At 44.4% G+C, this 18,799-nt stretch overlaps 1 protein-coding gene across 1 annotated transcript in view; it reads left to right on the forward strand.

The window, feature by feature from the left end:
* LOC137431717 (V-type proton ATPase 116 kDa subunit a 1) overlaps positions 1–18,799 on the forward strand; it is a 464,565-nt gene that overhangs the window by 350,347 nt on the left and 95,419 nt on the right. The window lies entirely within an intron of this gene.

Below are 18,799 nucleotides of genomic sequence, written 5' to 3' on the forward strand. Positions count from 1 at the left end.
AAAACCACAACACCGGAAGTGACTAATCCGTAACAATTGTTGTATCTCTGGTATAAGTGCGTGCTGTTATTTGTTCGTAATTACTTGGTATCCTTCAGTGAAATCTGCCCAAATAATAAATCTTTGTAATCGATTGAATTGTCTGGACATTCAATCTGTTCAAACTCTTAAACAACAAATTAAATCTTCAACACCACCCTATTGTGCACTGAGTGTGCAGGCCAAACTTGTGGAGTGCTTGGGATATTGTTGTCACATCATTGGTCTTGTGAAAGCTCCTTGGTGCTCATGGTTGAGGTTTTGCTGTGAAATGCACTGCCCAGCAGAGGAAACCTACAGGAACAGCTGATTTTATTCTGAAATAATGAAAATCACTGCAATTTAACACAGGTGGAGGCCAATTAACTTGGTGTGTGATTTTGAAGGTGATTGGTTGCACCTGAGCTAATTTACAATTGCTATTATAAGGGAAGATGGACATTTATCCAACCACGATATTCTAGTTTTGTATTTTTATTAAAAATTCTGAAATTTGTAGAATTTGTTTTTCACTTGGAAGTTGTGGGTTACAATGTGTAAATAAAGGTGAAAAAGCCTGATTTGATACAACTTAATTCCAGGCTATAAGGCAACAAAAGGTGAAAATTTTGAAAGTGGATTTCGATTTTGTATAGGCAGTGTGTGTGTGTGTGTGTGTGTGTGTGTGTGTGTTAATTTCAAGGGCTATAATGAGGGGATCATTATTAATTAGTTATCTCAATGAATGTTTGCGTGTTCGTAATCTCAATTAGCAATGACCAGGATTGGATGTCGAGGAAGTTCCTTGTCACCCTACTCTAGCCTCTCGTCTCTGTCTCTTTTTCCCCTCTGGAATTAATATTCTTCATTGCTCCCAATTTTCCTTTCTCACCTCCACATGTTCCGCGGAAATATGGCGAATCCACGTGTGCCACTCCCACACATGTTACAATGGTATGGCTACGTCACATGTGCTACTTCGGTGCTGCGGGGGCACATATACATATACATTATTTCTAGGCAGCTAGATATCCTATGGTTAAGTAAAGATGTTATTGTTGTATTGTTGCTTTTCTGGGCTGTCCCCAATTAACACAAAGCTATGTGCATTCTGACAGCATTTTCGTGAGGGCGTTGATTCCTCTGTTAATTGCCTCCAACCTCATTTTGTTTGTAGCATCTGCTTTGGCATTGACAATAGTTAACAGCTCTGTGTACCATGTGCCAGTTATCCAAACATGTATTTTATGATGGTCTTAAAATGTACTCAATGTGTTTATGTGCCACAATGATTCGGAGAAATCCTTTCGTTATATTATCAAATTATTTTATTGTAGTGATAGAGAGCTATAGCAGATATTGAGTTTTCGTGTCCCAACACACGACAGTTTTTTTTTTTTTTGGAGACACAGTGAACCTGTGTACCTTTGTGACCTGCACTTGGATGATTAAAAGAAAATGTGCCATCTTGCAAAATCTATTGAATTCTTTTTCTGAAATTTATCTCTTAACCAACATATACGCTTTCTGCTTAACGAAATGTTACGTCCCGGTCCGATGCCACTCACATATATGATCTCCTGAACCGGTCAGATTGCATTCGACCAGCAATACTCAAAATTCCAGACTTTTCAGTTGCTCTTACATTCACCTTTTGTCATTTTTTCACCCTTTGTCGAACTGCTTTTTTTCTGTGGCTCGGCCTGTGTGTTCAAAATCGAAGAAATATTTAAAATCCTGAGGCAGAGCACCGCTACGACCTTAAATTGGCTGTTTTAAGCTGATCCCACTAAAAAATTTTGTCTGGTGCAGTACCAGCAAGTAATGCTGTGTTGTGGAGTGTGCTATCTTTCTAATGATGCCTTCAGGGCTTCAAGACTGTCTTTGTGCCAAGCAAAAGCACAGAACATACACTTTGTTTCCAAACGTGTTGATACAACACGCCCAAACCTGACATGAAGCCTCCGATCCAGTTAGTATGTGGATATATTTTTCCCAACAAAGCACAGAATCATGGGTTTCTAAAGGTATTGTGACATTTTGGACAATGCTGCAGTACTGGATTTGATGCGCCACATCGGTCAGAGAGAGATCCTTTCTCTCGGTCTAGTATAATTCAATAACACCTTGCCAGAACGCTGCATGTGTGTTACTAATTGGTTCCAGTGCAACAACATAGCAAATCTCCGTTGGCCAACCCACATCCTCCATTTCAACCCAATCAAACCACTCTGGGATAGCTTGGAACATGGCCTGAAGGCCAGAGTTAACAGGACACAATCCACCAAAGAACCTACACTTGTGCTGACAGAGGAATGGTGTGAATATTTGTCCTAATAATCTTACATATGTCTGTTCCATAGTGTTAATGGCAATGACACACTATTATAAATGAAACAGTAGAAAGCATCTGAATATGCAAAGCCCATTCGCATCCGCTTTGTATTCAGACGCTTCATCTTCCGTATACTAAACATGATGCAAAGAGCAACAACAACAAAAAAATACAAAATGAAAATTGATGATTTTATGCAAACTTGACCTTTTTTTTTTTTTTTTTTTTTTTGGACACTGAATCGAGGCTCGTGAAAGAGCTAACATTTACTTCACAAACAAATCAAACAGACAAACAAAATATATAAAAAAAGAGGGAGCGGAAGACAAGATGGGGAAAGAAGGGGAAGCACACAAACAACATTTGAGAGCAGGGAGATGTGTGGGAGGGACAGAGCTTGGGGGGAGGATGCGTGGGGGGGAGGGGGGGTGGGAGAAGTATAAAACACAAGGACACCAAGGACTTCCAGGACAGAAGTTGGTATTTCAAAAAAGTGGAATTGGGGTGAAATTAGCGGGGGTAGAACAGATCAAGGTTTTGGATGGGGGAAGATAAGAGATGGTGGTGAACAGCTGTTTTAAAGACCTGGAGGGTGGAGTGGGATTGAAGAGAGTGAGGGAGTTTGTTCCAGAGGTGGGAGAAAAGAGGAATGAAGGAGTGAAGGTGAGCAGAGAGTCTTGATTTTGGCAGTTTAACCAAAAGAGGGTTGCAGGCAGATCTTGTGCGAGCTGTAGGAATATTTTGGGGACAGAGCCCAGAGAGAGCTGGGGGAGCAAGGCCGGAGAGGAGTTGGTAGAAGACGGAAAGACCACCAACCTGCCTGCGGTGAGTGAGTGAAAGGCCCTTGGAGTTAGCTTCATCGCGAGAGATTCCAATGATTCTGAACGCTTTGGTTTCAACAGCGTGAAGACGAGCTAGGTGTGAGGCAGGAGCACCAGCCCAGAGGGGAGAGCAGTATTCCATTGAGCTGCGGATGAAAGCCTTGTATGTGGTGAGGAGCTCAGGTGTGCCAAAGAAGGATTTCACACGACGTGCATTTCACATGCATTGATGAGTTACTTCATTATATTATCAATTAATTCAGTACTTATATTTCCTTTCTCTTCTGGGCACCTTTTGAGTTAGGAAGCTGATATTTTGACATGCCAATGTCCAAGTGATTTGGCTGTAAAGGATATTTTTGATTTATTGATTCATCAATTAATCGATTAATTATTTAATTATTCGATTAATGACTTAATTTTTTTTTTAAGTTTCAGATTCGGATGAAACGGTGGTGGTTTAGGTATTCTATTAGCCAATTGATTAATTATTTAATTATTTTATGATTATTTTTTACTTATTTTCATTATTAATCATTTATTTATTTTCTTTCTCATCTGGGCAATATCTCAGGCACCTTTTGAGCTCGGAAGATGATATTTGGACACATCAGTGACCAAGTGATGTGACTATACAGGATATTTTTGATTTATTGATAAATCAATTAAACGATTAATTATTTATTGATTAATCAATTAATTATTTAATTTTTTCGATGAATGACTTATTTCATTAATTTTCAAAAAGTTACAGCTTCAGATGAAGCACTGGTGGTTTAGGTATGCTATTAGCCAAGGTATGCTATGTTTTCAATATTAATCACTAATTTATTTTATTTCTCATCTCGACAATATCTCAGGCACCTTTTAAATAAAGAATATTATTGATTTATTGATTAATCAGTTAATCGATTAATTATTTATTTTCCCCATTAATTAATTAATTATATAATTATATTTCAAAAATTTACATCTTTGGATGAAACACTGGTGGTTTCGGGATGCTATTAGTCAATTTATTTAGAAATTCATTATTTTGCGATCATTATTATTATTATTATTTTAATCACGCAATTAATTAATCAATTATTGCACACCTCTCCCTCGCAATACTGTTTCCATGTGCTTGGTGCCAAAGCTCCCCGGCAATGTTGCGCTGTTGGAAGATATCTTATTTATTTATTTGACATGGGGGTGGTGTACTTTGAATGTATCTGTTCTTGTCCTCTTTCTTTTCTCTTCCTCCATTATTCTCGTCCATATCCCCCTTTGTGTACTTGCTTTTGTCTTCTGATTTTGCCTTTAATTTTGTGTTGACAGTTTTGCATAAAGATTTAACATGTTCATTAAATTCTCCGCCGCTTGCCACTCAAATATCAAATGTGATGGTACAGCGGTCTGTAGCAGATTGTGTACAACGTCTAAATATTGTTGCGAATATGGAATTTGGCCTCCATATCCGCTTGTAAATATTCCCCTATTTTCTCCAATACTCCCCAACTTTCCCCGATCCCCCATTCCCTAGTCCCATTGCATGTAAATAACAATCAGTAGAGCCGACCTTCCCCTTATTCCCCCATTAAATGTCGTGCCCAGGTCCACCGCACCACACGTAGACAACTTTCGGACATCTTCCTAGTTATTCTTATTCTATGTCAGTTAAGGCCTCGTCTCCATTAATTATGACTCTTCGTTGCACCAGAATGTGATTATATGGCATCAGTAGTGAGTTTAGGACCTTTCCCATACCTCCTTCCATCTTCTTCCCCAACAATTACAACAACAACAGAGGAGATGGCGGCGGAGCGGGGGAGGATGCGTCCTCACACCGGCTCGATTAGCGCCATAGACCATGCGCTCCACGGGGTTACCACGAAGGGGCTCCTTGTCAGCTCCTCGTCAAGGGCGGAGCCTGGTAAACCCCCCGCACGCACCCAATGAGAAGCAACGTGCCGATTCCACGAGGCGGAGCTAACGAGCCGAGGGCGTGTCACTCCCCGCCGGATATACGCGGCCCCGCGCCGGATGTGACGTCAGATGCGCCTCAGCTTGGAGAGAGAAGCCACCGCCACCCCCAGCGCGACGATACCTCCCCGCATCTTTGGACCGGACCGGACCGGACCGTACTGGACCCTGCTTTGAGCCAAGAGTGCACCTTGAGCCATCGATACCCGCTGTCCTTTTCATCAACCCCCGTGTGAGTCAGCCTTGTCCCGTTTGTCTGTCGTCTGTCCGGGGTTAATATAAGAGTGTGTCTAAGTGCCTGTCTTTCTGTGATTATAACTCTAGCCCCTGTAATCTGACCTTTCCGTACGAATATAATCTCCTCCGGAGGTCTTGAGAACTGAACCCTTGGTGTCGTATTGTGTTATTGTAATCCAGCCGGGTGTCTTCTTTTTCTTATTGAGCCAGCATCGCGCGACTGGTCAACGTTCGGGCACAATCGGGTAACTTGTGCAGACGTGGTCATACCATAAAACCGCTCGGTAAATAACATCCAAGCCACGTCTGTAACAATTGGTTGTCAGGAGTTGGATTCGAACCTGGGACTAAATTTATTTAGCCCAAATTTTGGAACACCAATTGTACTATTAGAATAACAATTGGTGTCGGGGAGTGAGATCGACCCGGAGCGCGCTTCACGCGCTCAAAATTATAAAATACCGAAATTTGTTTTGTTTTAAAGGAAAAGCCCGAATTTTGAAATCGCGCCATGGCTGTCCAAGGCGACGGGATGCCGGTGGGAGAGATAGAGGGGTTAGAATCGACCCAGGACTTAGGAAAAAAAATGGTGGAGGAGAGTAAAGAAGGTGTGGTTGAGGGTGTATCAGGTGCACAAAATGGCGGCCTCGCGCACGTGGTTGAGGGGGCAGCTGCGGCCGCACCCTTTGTACTACCAACGGTGGTCCAAATGCAAGCCTTCATGGCGCAATTCGCCGAGATGCTGAGAATAAACGGGGAGAAATTGAGTAATAAAATGGAAGCAATAACCAACAGAATGGGTGACCGCATGCAAAAATGTGGGGAGACCATGGATCGCATGGTGGGCGAGAAGGTCCCAGGGGTGCACGAGGAGGTAACGCGAGTCGAAAAGCGCTGGTTGAGCGAAGCGGAGGAAAGCACGGGTACAATGACGGGGGTAGAAATCGCGACCCGGGGCTTGGAAAAGCCGGCGACCGATGAGGTAGAGGGAATTTTATTAAAGCCAACGGTCGTCGAGGTGAGTACAGAAAAAGCGGAAGTGGGCATTGAAATTGAAGAGATGACGGAGGTAGCCCGGGAATTGCAGGGAGAAATGGATAATGTACAAAGTCTGTGTTCAAATCATGATGAGATGCTCACTAACCAAATAAAAAGTTTGCAGGTGGCAAAGGAGGTGCGGAGACAAGGTACGGAGGTGAGTGGCAATGTATATGATGTGAGGAAAGATTCAGTCGGCTTGGGGATTGGTTTGGATCCGGGTGTTCGTGAAAGGCCGTTGGTGAAGTGTGTGACAGGTCAGGTGTGCGAAAAAAGAGGTGTGCGAGAATGTCCGACCATGGGGTGTGTGAGGAAAAAGTGCACGCCGAGGAGTGAGTGTGCCGTCAGGAGTGAGCCGGTCGAAGCGCGTGTGCGAGGGGGTACATGGAAGCGCGGTGTGGTGAGTGTTACGGAGGAAGTAACGAGAGAGTGTACACCTGTGGTGAGTGTTACGGAGGAAGTAACCAGAGAGTGTACACCTGTGGTGAGTGTTACAGAGGGTGTAACGGGAGAGTGTGCGCAAGAGGTGTGGTGTGTAACAGAGAGAGCGTTGGTGGAATGTACGGACGGCGTTGGAACGCCAGGTTTTGTGAGGGTGAAAGGGGTAGCGTATGCTTGTAAGCATGCAAGTGAAGCATCGATGGTAACCGGTTTAGTGGTTAGAGCGACGGATAGCCGATGCGAGCACTCGGTGCGAGGGGTGCTTGGTTGGGTGCGAGGCCCGGCGTCGATCGAAGCTGCGTCGTTTCTCTTCGAAGCGTCGTTGCCGATTCGGGCTTGGCCCCGCCCCGCACGGTCGAGTCCGGGCTTTGTCGGGCGAGGCGACCGGTCCGGTTCGAGGGCGAGTGGGAGGAAGCGGAACGGTGCCCCCTCGTGGGGACGGGGTTCCGACCAGGGGAGATGGAGCCATCGGGCCCGGGACCGCAAGGTGCCGCGCCGAGATGGTGCGTGGAATCTCGGTCCAACCAAACCACCTCCCTTGAACCGAAAGCCGGACGGATTCAACCTGCAGGCAACCAAACCACCCGAATTCATTGCTCGGCTTTACGAAGCCGAGTTTAATGATGTCATGACGCACCGAGGCTAGGATATAGCGGACTGTGATGATGGTGATCGTGATAGTGATAGTGTTTTGGACCCAAAATTAGAGAAAAACAAAATTTGATGATTGGCAAGGGATTGGCAGTAGTGATTGGCAGATGATGGGCAGTGATTGGCAAATTTTTGATTTATTGAAATTTGATGTGCAAAATTGGTAGTGAGAGACCCCCGATGTGGTGGGATGGCAAACCCACCACCCTTCCCATGGGTGGGGCAAAGGAGCAATAGTTTATGGGGTGTATGGCAGTGAAAACTAGCCCGGGTGGGTTAGGATATTGTGTGTAGGGATCTAGAAGATGACATTAGGTAACGTTAAGATTAGTTAGTGACTGATACCTGTAGTGGGGACGCAGGTAGATTAGTATGGATGATAATGACGAGGGAGCGCAATAGTTTAAAGGGACGACTGGGAAGCGCAAGTTTCAGAAGGGAGTAGTTAGCTGAGATGATGCCGTGTGTGTGAGAATTGAACAGGTGTGATTGCACAGGTGTGCAACTGGACAGGTGTGTGGAGCAGTGTATGAGTAGTGAGTGTGTGGATCAGCGCGAATGCGCTTGGGGAGAGAAGGGTGCAGGTGGCACCAGGTGTGAGAGCACAGGTGTGCAAGTACAGGTGTGTGGAGAGAGTTGGAGTAAGTGGTACGGAGTGGTGTGCATGGTGCGAAGGTGTGAATGGGGGAAGAGTGGACCCCCATCACGGATACCCGGGGCGGGTAGTGTAAGTGTTAGGTAGAGGGTACAGGTAAATTGTGGTTGGATATTGGCATCTGTGGTGCGGTTGCAGAATGGTGTTGTGAATGGGTGCATTAGTGTTGTGGAAATGGCGGGGCGTGTAGCCTGTTAGTGTGTGTAGTTGGTTGGGCACTCCACCACTGTGAGGATGTCGGCCAGGTGAGGCCGCAGGTGGGCTCTGGGAGCCGGTAGAGTTGTGGATGGGGCCCGAGGATCCGGAGGATGGACCCGGGTAGCCCAGTGCCAGAGAGGGCACGGAGTGGGGAGAGCGCCAGAGGGCCTTCCCCAGGTAGATAGGTTAGGGTAAGGAGCAGGTAAGCTCGGAGGCAACTACAGTGGTGGAGGTGTGCAGGTGGGTAGACCCACTGGGAGAGGTACACGTCGCAGCCCAGAAATTGTACGAGGGCACCGGGAGATGAATCGGGGGAGTGAGACCCCAAATTGAAAAGCACCACAGTTTGGCCAATGGGAATTGGTTTTTTAGAACCCATAGTGTAAGAGGGCCAATGGTTTGGCCGGAGAAAGACCCCGGGTAGTGTAAAGTTGTTAAAGTCATTTAGGAAATAGTTAGGATTGATGAACCTGTCGCACCATACGCAGCCACTTACCTGTGGTGATGATGATGACTCCACACCTGTGTTTTCTTTGGTTGTGTTGCAGAAATGAGAATTGCTGTGAGGATTTGTGAGACGCATCACGACGTGGATGAGACATTGGGGTGATTCCATCTCTCCCTCCCTAGGAGGGACTGATGATGAATTGGTAATGGCAAATTTTGATGTTGAGTTGAAAATGGCAAATTTTGATGAGAGTTGAAAATGGCAAATTTGATTGGTTAGGAGGGAGAGAAGACGAATTTGGTTTATGGGAGGAACGGGGAAGACAGTAGGGATGTTTGTCGATTTGTAAAGTAGATGTTTATGGGTAGTGTTGTGTTTTGTGGATACAGTAAGGGGTAAGGGAGGGGCCATGTAGGTTACCTGGTGGGGGGGGGCGTACGATAGGAACGTACCTGTCTCACCTGGTTCCCATGTGCCCCCAGTGTGCATCATCTTGTATTGCGTGCACTTTTGCGCCCTTACCACCTTACTCACTTGTCTGCTTCTTTTGTCTCCCACCTCCGAGGATCTGGCTTTGGGGTAGAGAGAGAGGAGAGAGAGGTGCTGGCTGCGCAGTTGTGGGCCTGCACTTTCGCTGTTTGCTGCCGGGATCGATACACCATATGGACCGCAATGTTTGTGGCCACCCACAATGGACCGCAGTTCGTTTGCGGCCAAGCACCACCCGGGGATGGACCTATGGGTCAACGTGGCACCTATGCCATAAAGGTGAACCACTGTTAATTAACACCACTGAAGGCCACACGAAGAGCAAGAGACACCTGCAGGGTTAGGGGTTGTCGAATTTATTTTTATTCCAATGAACAATGGTGACTGCACCGATTGGTGGTGGGGTGGTGCTTTTGATGCTGGGAAAGGGTGCTCTGCACGTTATTAAAGGCCGTCGGCCACAGAGCACTCGTGGGTTGGTGTATCGATGTTGGCAAGCGCGCTCTCTCTATGCATAACATCTGCATGTGTTCCTCCAAAAACAGGTCCTGGATCGTAGTGTAGATATCAGCGTAATCTTGTAAATAATGCTCCCTACCGGCTGTATGTTTAGTTTGAGAATTCTTTCCGGATTCGGTTATCCTGTGGGTGTGTTTCTGTGAGGAGAAGGGTGCAACGTCGCAGGGGGACATATTTACTCATTTGTGAATATCTGTAAAACTGTCGCACTCAGGGTAGAGTTAATAGTAGAGGGAACTACATTGCGTGCCACACTAAAGTAGGTAAAAATTTATCGGGTCGGGACGCCCCGAGGGTAGAGAAGGGTGCAATGTTGCGAATATGGAATTTGGCCTCCATATCCGCTTGTAAATATTCCCCTATTTTCTCCAATACTCCCCAACTTTCCCCGATCCCCCATTCCCTAGTCCCATTGCATGTAAATAACAATCAGTAGAGCCGACCTTCCCCTTATTCCCCCATTAAATGTCGTGCCCAGGTCCACCGCACCACACGTAGACAACTTTCGGACATCTTCCTAGTTATTCTTATTCTATGTCAGTTAAGGCCTCGTCTCCATTAATTATGACTCTTCGTTGCACCAGAATGTGATTATATGGCATCAGTAGTGAGTTTAGGACCTTTCCCATACCTCCTTCCATCTTCTTCCCCAACAATTACAACAACAACAGAGGAGATGGCGGCGGAGCGGGGGAGGATGCGTCCTCACACCGGCTCGATTAGCGCCATAGACCATGCGCTCCACGGGGTTACCACGAAGGGGCTCCTTGTCAGCTCCTCGTCAAGGGCGGAGCCTGGTAAACCCCCCGCACGCACCCAATGAGAAGCAACGTGCCGATTCCACGAGGCGGAGCTAACGAGCCGAGGGCGTGTCACTCCCCGCCGGATATACGCGGCCCCGCGCCGGATGTGACGTCAGATGCGCCTCAGCTTGGAGAGAGAAGCCACCGCCACCCCCAGCGCGACGATACCTCCCCGCATCTTTGGACCGGACCGGACCGGACCGTACTGGACCCTGCTTTGAGCCAAGAGTGCACCTTGAGCCATCGATACCCGCTGTCCTTTTCATCAACCCCCGTGTGAGTCAGCCTTGTCCCGTTTGTCTGTCGTCTGTCCGGGGTTAATATAAGAGTGTGTCTAAGTGCCTGTCTTTCTGTGATTATAACTCTAGCCCCTGTAATCTGACCTTTCCGTACGAATATAATCTCCTCCGGAGGTCTTGAGAACTGAACCCTTGGTGTCGTATTGTGTTATTGTAATCCAGCCGGGTGTCTTCTTTTTCTTATTGAGCCAGCATCGCGCGACTGGTCAACGTTCGGGCACAATCGGGTAACTTGTGCAGACGTGGTCATACCATAAAACCGCTCGGTAAATAACATCCAAGCCACGTCTGTAACAATATAAATGTCGACACATTGTTTGCCACAATCTGGATTGTGGACCACAATTTTAATTGATACAACACTTAAATGTGCAAAATAGCTCTTGATTGATGAAGGGATTATTTATCACTGCTACTCCCTCAGCCTCTCTATTACCATTGTACTCTTTCTTTACGAATGCCAGTGTTCTTTTCCCCTATCCACACTTCTTCCCCCTCCATTCCTTTACTGAATGTCTTCCCTATAACCCATCTTCATGCCCTTCTCCCTCATGCATATTATGTAATATGCAGATAGCCCCATATGTATAATATACAGACTTGGCATTTAATATGGAATATTTTTTTTGTGGGGGTGAACTTACTTTTCAAGATGACTTAGAACCAAAATTTCATTGGAATTATGTTGAAATTATTCTAGATTTTGTTAATGTGACCTTTAAAAGAAACAAAAACCACATTTGACATTTCGAAGCAAATAAATTGATCCTTGAAAGTGATGTAAACTGATATCGAACACAATTCACGGACAGTACTGTGTTAAACTTCTGTACGTTTTCCAGAAGTATCTCTTTATTTTGCACATTAGCCAAAAAAAATTTCAACAAAAACAAAAGCTAAATTATGACTGGGATTACGGACAGTAAAATTACAGTTCAGTACTTCGTGTAACCCCCACGAGCATTCAGAAGAGCATGTACACGTCGAGGCATGCTGTTCACGAGATTTGCCAAGGTTTGGACAGGAATCGCTTGCCATGCAGTGACAATAGTCTGTTGAAATTCACGCACAGAGGTAGGCTGCTGGTCCAAGTGGTCGATTTGACGCATTAATTCTGCCCACAAGTTCTCTATCGGATTCATATCCGGGGACATGGCAGGCCACTCCATATGCTCTACACCACGGTCAGCAAGAAAGTGTTGGATCATGCGAGCACGATGAGGCCGTGCATTGTCATCTTGGAAGAAAAAGTTTCCTCGAAAGGCTGCACGAGCAAATGGATGCAATGTTTCTTCCAGAATGACCTTGTACTTGAACTGGTTCAGGTTTCCATTCAGAACAACCAGGTCAGTTTTGCCCCTGCATGAAAAGCAGCCCAAACGGTCACCCCACCACCTCCAGCTTGGACTCTTGGCACTATACAATCTTCGTTGTGGGCTTCATGCACTTGTCTGCGCACTCGGACGCGGCCATCTTGACGATAGACCAGAAATCTAGACTCGTCACTGAAGGTCACGTGATTCCAGTGTCCTGGCTGCCATTGACGGTGCTCTCTGGCCCACTGCAATCGGCGCTGGCTGTGTTGTCTGGTCAGGCGTGGCTTTCTCAGGGGACGCCTGGCACGATAGCCTGCTTGAACCAGTCGTTGGTTGACTCGCCTTCTGGATACAGGCACATTTGTCAGTTGCTGCCACTCATCCCTAAGCCGATTAGCTGACTTGGTACGGCCATTGCAGACTAACCGGTGCAGCTGGCGATCATCTCTCCTTGTAGTTCTGCGTGGACGTCCTGGCCTCGGTATTGGAGTAGTGACACCCCTCTGAGCATTTCGTTTCAGGATCTTTGACACCTGACCTTGAGTGATGCCATACTGCCGAGCAATAGCACGCTGTTTCATGCCAGAATTTCGTAAAGCCACCACTCCATGACAAACAGCATTGTCAAGTTGACGGACCATCTCCAGAGGAAGCGGCAATAACTTTTGTAGACGTGCAACAGTTGTTTTCCACAAATACAGAACGCAACAACCCTTATATACCCGATTGTGAAGCCAATCGTCAAATGTACCTGTCCTTACATTTTGTCACGCCACCTGTGATATAATCCTGTTATTGACTTCTTGCTGCGAAAGACAATCAGTGACATGGTTCTTTCAACAAAGACATCACCAAAGGGTAAAAGAAACTCACCAGATTGATATGCTGAGTGCAGAAAGTAAACCCAAGTCAAGAAAAAAAAATATTCCATATTAAATGCCAAGTCTGTATATTGACTATAACTTCATGTTGATGTCAATGAGAAATGCAGAAACCAACTGTCGTAAATATGTAGACAGTTTTGTAAAATAGATGGATTGCATTAAAAAGGTGTGTGTATGTATGTAAGTTGTTGTTGTTGACGGTTATCTCCACACGTGGGTGGGTTTCAGGGGATGGAACGGAGACCAACCGCAACCAGGTCTCAAAGTATCCACCTTCGTGCGTGTGTGTGTGTGTGTGTGTGTGTGTGTGTGTGTGTGTGTGTGTGTGTGTTAGTATTAAATGTTCCTGCCTGGCACTTTAACTTTGTCACAATAATATATAGGAAAAGACTTATCAGTGCTTAATACTTCACTTATAACCATATTTATTATTTATTTGACACAAAATTGACATTAATTAAAAATACCAGTGAATCCAGGTCCTCTCACAGGGTTTATAAATCATGCAGCATCTGCATTATGGCATTCCTGGAAATGTGAGTCAGGCTTAAAGTAAAACACACTTTGTTAATGGAATCCAGGATAATAGGTACATTGAATGGGAAAATATTCCCTCTCATATTGATCACAAATGCACAAAATCCATGAATTGCATATCAAGACGCATGTACAATGTGCTCCACTAAGTCATATTTATTTGCGAAACATCATTGTTCGGAACAGATATTTTTCATTCCAAAGTCGTTTGTTATAATTAGAAGAGTTTTCCAATCCACTCCACTCATTGTGCATGTCAGGCCTTAATCTGCTGCCGACCGCACATACATCTTGGAATGCATTATTCAGACAAGAGTGTCATCCGTCTCACAAACTCCCTTGCATTTTTCTCCTGGCTCCTTCGAATCTATTCTTGTCCGTGGAACGTGTTCCGCCCTGCGCCCCGCATGCCTACTGACATTTCACAGGAATGCCAGATTGCCAGTGCAATTTCTTCAACCGAATTTGATTAGCAGAAGTCTGCATCGAAATGTGATTTCTGAAAAGTTTAATTTTTCAAATTATTAAGTTGCTTTGTGTTTTGGTGCTCTGTCACCGATGGGCAGCCAACTGTTCGAGATGAGTAATTGTGCCAGGATTTTGCATGAGCGCCATCAAGTCCGAGTCTCAGCCTGTACCTCCGGTGTTCGATTGTAAATCTCGACTCTCATTGTTTGCTCTCAGTGCCACAGTCTGGTAAATCAGATGTAGAATGTATTGCTGGGAACTCGTTCAATGTCAGGGATGAAAATGTGTTCAGATTATGGTACCTCCTTTATGACAGGTAGTGTAAGTTTCTCAAATGACGGACAACCTAAATCGAAACACTCCAGAAAAGGTACATTTGTACGATTGCATTGCTCTGCTGATTTATTTGTACATAAAATCAGGCTGGAAGACATTACATGAAGTCAAAATAATCATCACAGCAGTTGTCTACCTTACAAACATCTACCTGATGTATAAACTGTTGATCCAATGCAATGTAGACTCCTTGCCACTTTGGAGATCATGAAAGGTTTCTTTCAAACCAGAGCAGAAATTTCCCTCCAATGGGCATTTGTCTTTGTTTGTTTGTTTCAAAAACTGAAGGAGCTATAATGGAGAGCAATAATGAGGCACAGAAAGGAACATGAGATTGCAGACAGGATTCAGGGGCATTAAAACTTTGCACTAAGATTTTCAAATTGCTGAACAAACTAGATGGTATTCGTAAACTACTTACCCCATGCAGTCAACTTGGTGCGAGCCAACTCTTCTGTTTTGTTGTGGCTTTTTCTTCTTTGATCCAATATGGCTGCCAGACAACGTGACGGATGACATCATAAATTTACATTCTCTAATGTAATTGTTGTGTCGATCATGCTCTACAAATTTCAAACTGATCAGACTAAGCGGTGCACGTGTCGAATTATGATGTCATAATTAAGGCACCAATGACGTCATCGTTAACACCTATTCGCCATGCTGAGTTCTTTACAATGAGCCACATTTCATTTTTTTTCTATGGAGCGGTTTCAGAGATATAGAGGTGCAACGTTTTTCGATTTTTCCAAGATGGCACCTGTATCATGTACAGATGCAACCGATCGCTTAACCTTGGGTTTTGCTAAACGAGTGCAGTGTAACTATGGATTACACCTCTCGCAATGCAAACTGGTCGACATCATGACAAAAGCTATCAAAATCACATTATTTTAGGATAAGGGGAGACATACGTGGGGAATACAACACTGGCCGGGATTGGCTTAGGGATAAGCAATCATTGCTGCCGCGAGACGAGTCGTCCCAGTACTCATTCGGATCGGCGGACAGGACCATAGCCTTCGCCGGTCCTTTGGTTTCCATCCTGCAAAGTACAAGAGCTTTCATTAGAACCATCAGCAACACAATAACAATGATCACTCCTATGGCGGTTAACACCCACCTTACTATTTTCCCACCCCAGGATTGAAACCAAGCAGTTATCCCTAAGTCCTCGCGATCTAGCCTATCTCTGGTCAGGCCCAAGCCCACCTTCTTAATTTCATCAATTGCCACCTGAACGCCCTCCCTTGGGTCCGGAATCCAAGTGCAAACCGGTCGACATCATGACACCTGCAATTGGTAAATGCTGTAGCACTTCGTTTCAACTAGATGGTATTCATAGAATACTTACCCTGCGCAGTCAAGTTGGTGTGAGCCAACTCTTCTGTTTTTGAACGTTTCTTTTTTTTTGATCCAATATGGCTACCAGACAATGTGAGCGATGACATCATAAATTTATATTCTCTAAATAATTGTTGCATAGATCATGCTCAATAATTTCAAACTGATCAGACTAAGCGTTGTCCCTATCGAATTATGACGTCATAATTATGGCACCAATGACGTCATCGTTAACAACACCTATTCCCCATATGGAGTTATTTACAATGAGCCACGTTTCAATTTTTTTCCATAGAGCGGTTTTGGAGATATAGAGGTTCAATGTTTTTTGGTTTTTCCAAAATTGCGCCTGTAACACATGACCTATGACTTCATCTTTATCATTAAAATATTCTAAAGGAGGAGGCGCTCCTCTGGTGAAAATTTTGTGTCCATCAGACCAACAGTTGCTGAATTTATTTTTTTAATGACCAGATGGATAAGTGTTGTATTTGTCGAATTATGACGTTATAACGAAGGCACTGATGACATCATCATTAACATATCTTATTCCCCATGGGGAGTCAGTGAGAATGAGCCAGGTCTCAATTTTTTCCATGGAGTGGTTTCAGAGATTTCGAGGTGATAAGTTTTTCCAAGATGGCGCCTGTACCACGTGACCAATGACGTCATAATAATCATTGAAATATTCTACAGGAGGAGGCCCTCATATGGTGAAAATGTCATGTCAATCTGACCAAGATTGCAGAGAAAAAAAATTCATACTGATCGAATCAAGCGTTGTACTTGTCGAATTATGACGTCATAATTAAAGTACCGATGACATCATAATAAACATATCTTATTCCCCAAGCAGAGTACTTGACAATGATCCATGTTTCAGTTTTTTCCATGGAGCGGTTTCGGAGATATAGAGGTGCAACCTTTTTTCGGTTTTTCCAAGATGGCGCCTGTACCACGTGACATATGACGTCATAATTATCATTTTTTCAAAATCCACAGAAGGAGCCACTAGGTTCTTAAAATTTCGTGCCAATCGGACTAACGGTTGCAGAGGAATTTTTTTTCATACTGATGAGATCAAGTGTTGTACTTGTCGAATTATGACGTCATAATTAAGGCACCGATGACATCATCCTCAACATATCTTATTCCCCATGGTGAGTACTTGTCAAAGAGCCATGTTTCCATTTTTTCCATTGAGCGCTTCGGGAGATAATATAGAGGTGTAACCTTTTTCCAAGATGGCGCCTGTACCACGTGACCTATGACGTCATAATATTCACTAAAATATTCTCCAGGAGGAAGCCCTCCTATGGTGAAAATTTCATGTCAATCGGACCAACGGTTGCCGAGAAAATGATTTTTGAAAATGCTGACACGGCACACACTTGATTTTACTGGAATGCAGACACTACGTACGTACGGACATGAATGCTTAACCCTGCTTTTCGCTTCGCGAGCGCGGGGTAATAATCCACCGACCATTGTTAAAGAGGAGCTTCAGGCTTCCGTAATAAACAGGAAGATATTGGGTAGAGCTCTGCACATTCTCATGTCATGCTTGGTGTTCAGCTTGGATATTGGATAGAGAGCTCAGCTCTGCAGTCGTTAAAGTTATTGGATAGAGCCATTTCAAATTTAAGGCAAGCTGCATGCTCGGTGTTCTCAAATCAGCTTAAGAGCCAATTAAAATCCATATCTCTCGGCGAACTCTTGAGACTAACTGACGAAATGCCAAGATTTTTATTTCCTCCGCCACTGAAGATGGATGGAGGTACAGTGCCTATAGAAAGTCTACACCCCCTTTCAAAATTTTCTCCTTATGTTACCTTATAACCTATAATTAAATTGCATTAAATGAAACTTTTCCACCTTTATTTACACATTGTAACCCACAACTTCCAAGAGAAAAATACATTCTACAAATTTCAGAAAATTAATTAAAAATACAAAACTAGAATATCTTAATTGGATAAGTGTCCACCCCCCTTACAATAGCGATTATAAATTATCTCAGGTGTAACCAATCACCTTCAAAATCACACTCCAAGTTAATTGGCCAACACCTGTGTTAAATTGTAACGGCAAAGACTGGTCACTGTGTGCATGTGACAACAATATCCCAAGCACTCAACAAGTCTGGCCTGTACTGTAGGGTGGCAAGAAGGAAGCCATTACTCAAAAAAGCCCACCATGAGTCCTGTTTGAGGTATGCAAAAAAACACTCCGGAGATTCTGAAGCCATGTGGCAAAAAGTTTGTGTTCTGACGAAACCAAGATGGAACCTTTTGGCGTAAATGCAAAATGTTACGTTTGGCACAAACCCAACACAGTACATCACCCAAAGAACACCATCCCTACTGTAAAGCATGGTGGTGGCAGCATCATGTTATGGGGATGTTAATAATCAGCAGGGACTGGGGCACTTGTCAGGATCGAAGGGGAAATGGATGGAGCAAAATACAGAAAAATCCTAGAGGACAGTTTGGGTGTGTGACGAGGACAAATTGATTCGATTTTGGTGAAGAGCCAGTTATGAGAATTTTGTAATTATTAAGTGATTTTTCTCCACTGAAAGATGGGGCCAAAAACGATATATATCACGATATTTCAAAGTTGTGGACGGTTTATGACAAAACTTGGTGCGTAAGTTGGGTAGGTGACAAGAACAAGCCAATTCCATTTTGGTTCAGGTCTGGATGCAGATCCGGCCTATCAGTGGGATACAAAACGTAAACTATTCAGCCTGGCGGAGGTATGCTCTCCACCGAATGAACTTCTAGTTTCCTCAGCATTAGATGTATGAACGTTGACATAATATGTGTGGAATTCAAAAGTTTGGGTTATGCACCATGTTGATTCTAATAAACAGGCAAATGTCATTTGGACCTTGTCAAGGTCACTGTACCGTGGTGTATTATCGGTGGTGTTTGCTCGGAGTTTATACTGTTGTAAGACCAAGGTCAGAACTTATCGATCCACGTGTAACCAATT

Source organism: Myxine glutinosa, chromosome 7 (assembly GCF_964187855.1).
Source record: "Myxine glutinosa chromosome 7, kmMyxGlut1.1, whole genome shotgun sequence".
NCBI lineage: Eukaryota > Metazoa > Chordata > Myxini > Myxiniformes > Myxinidae > Myxine > Myxine glutinosa.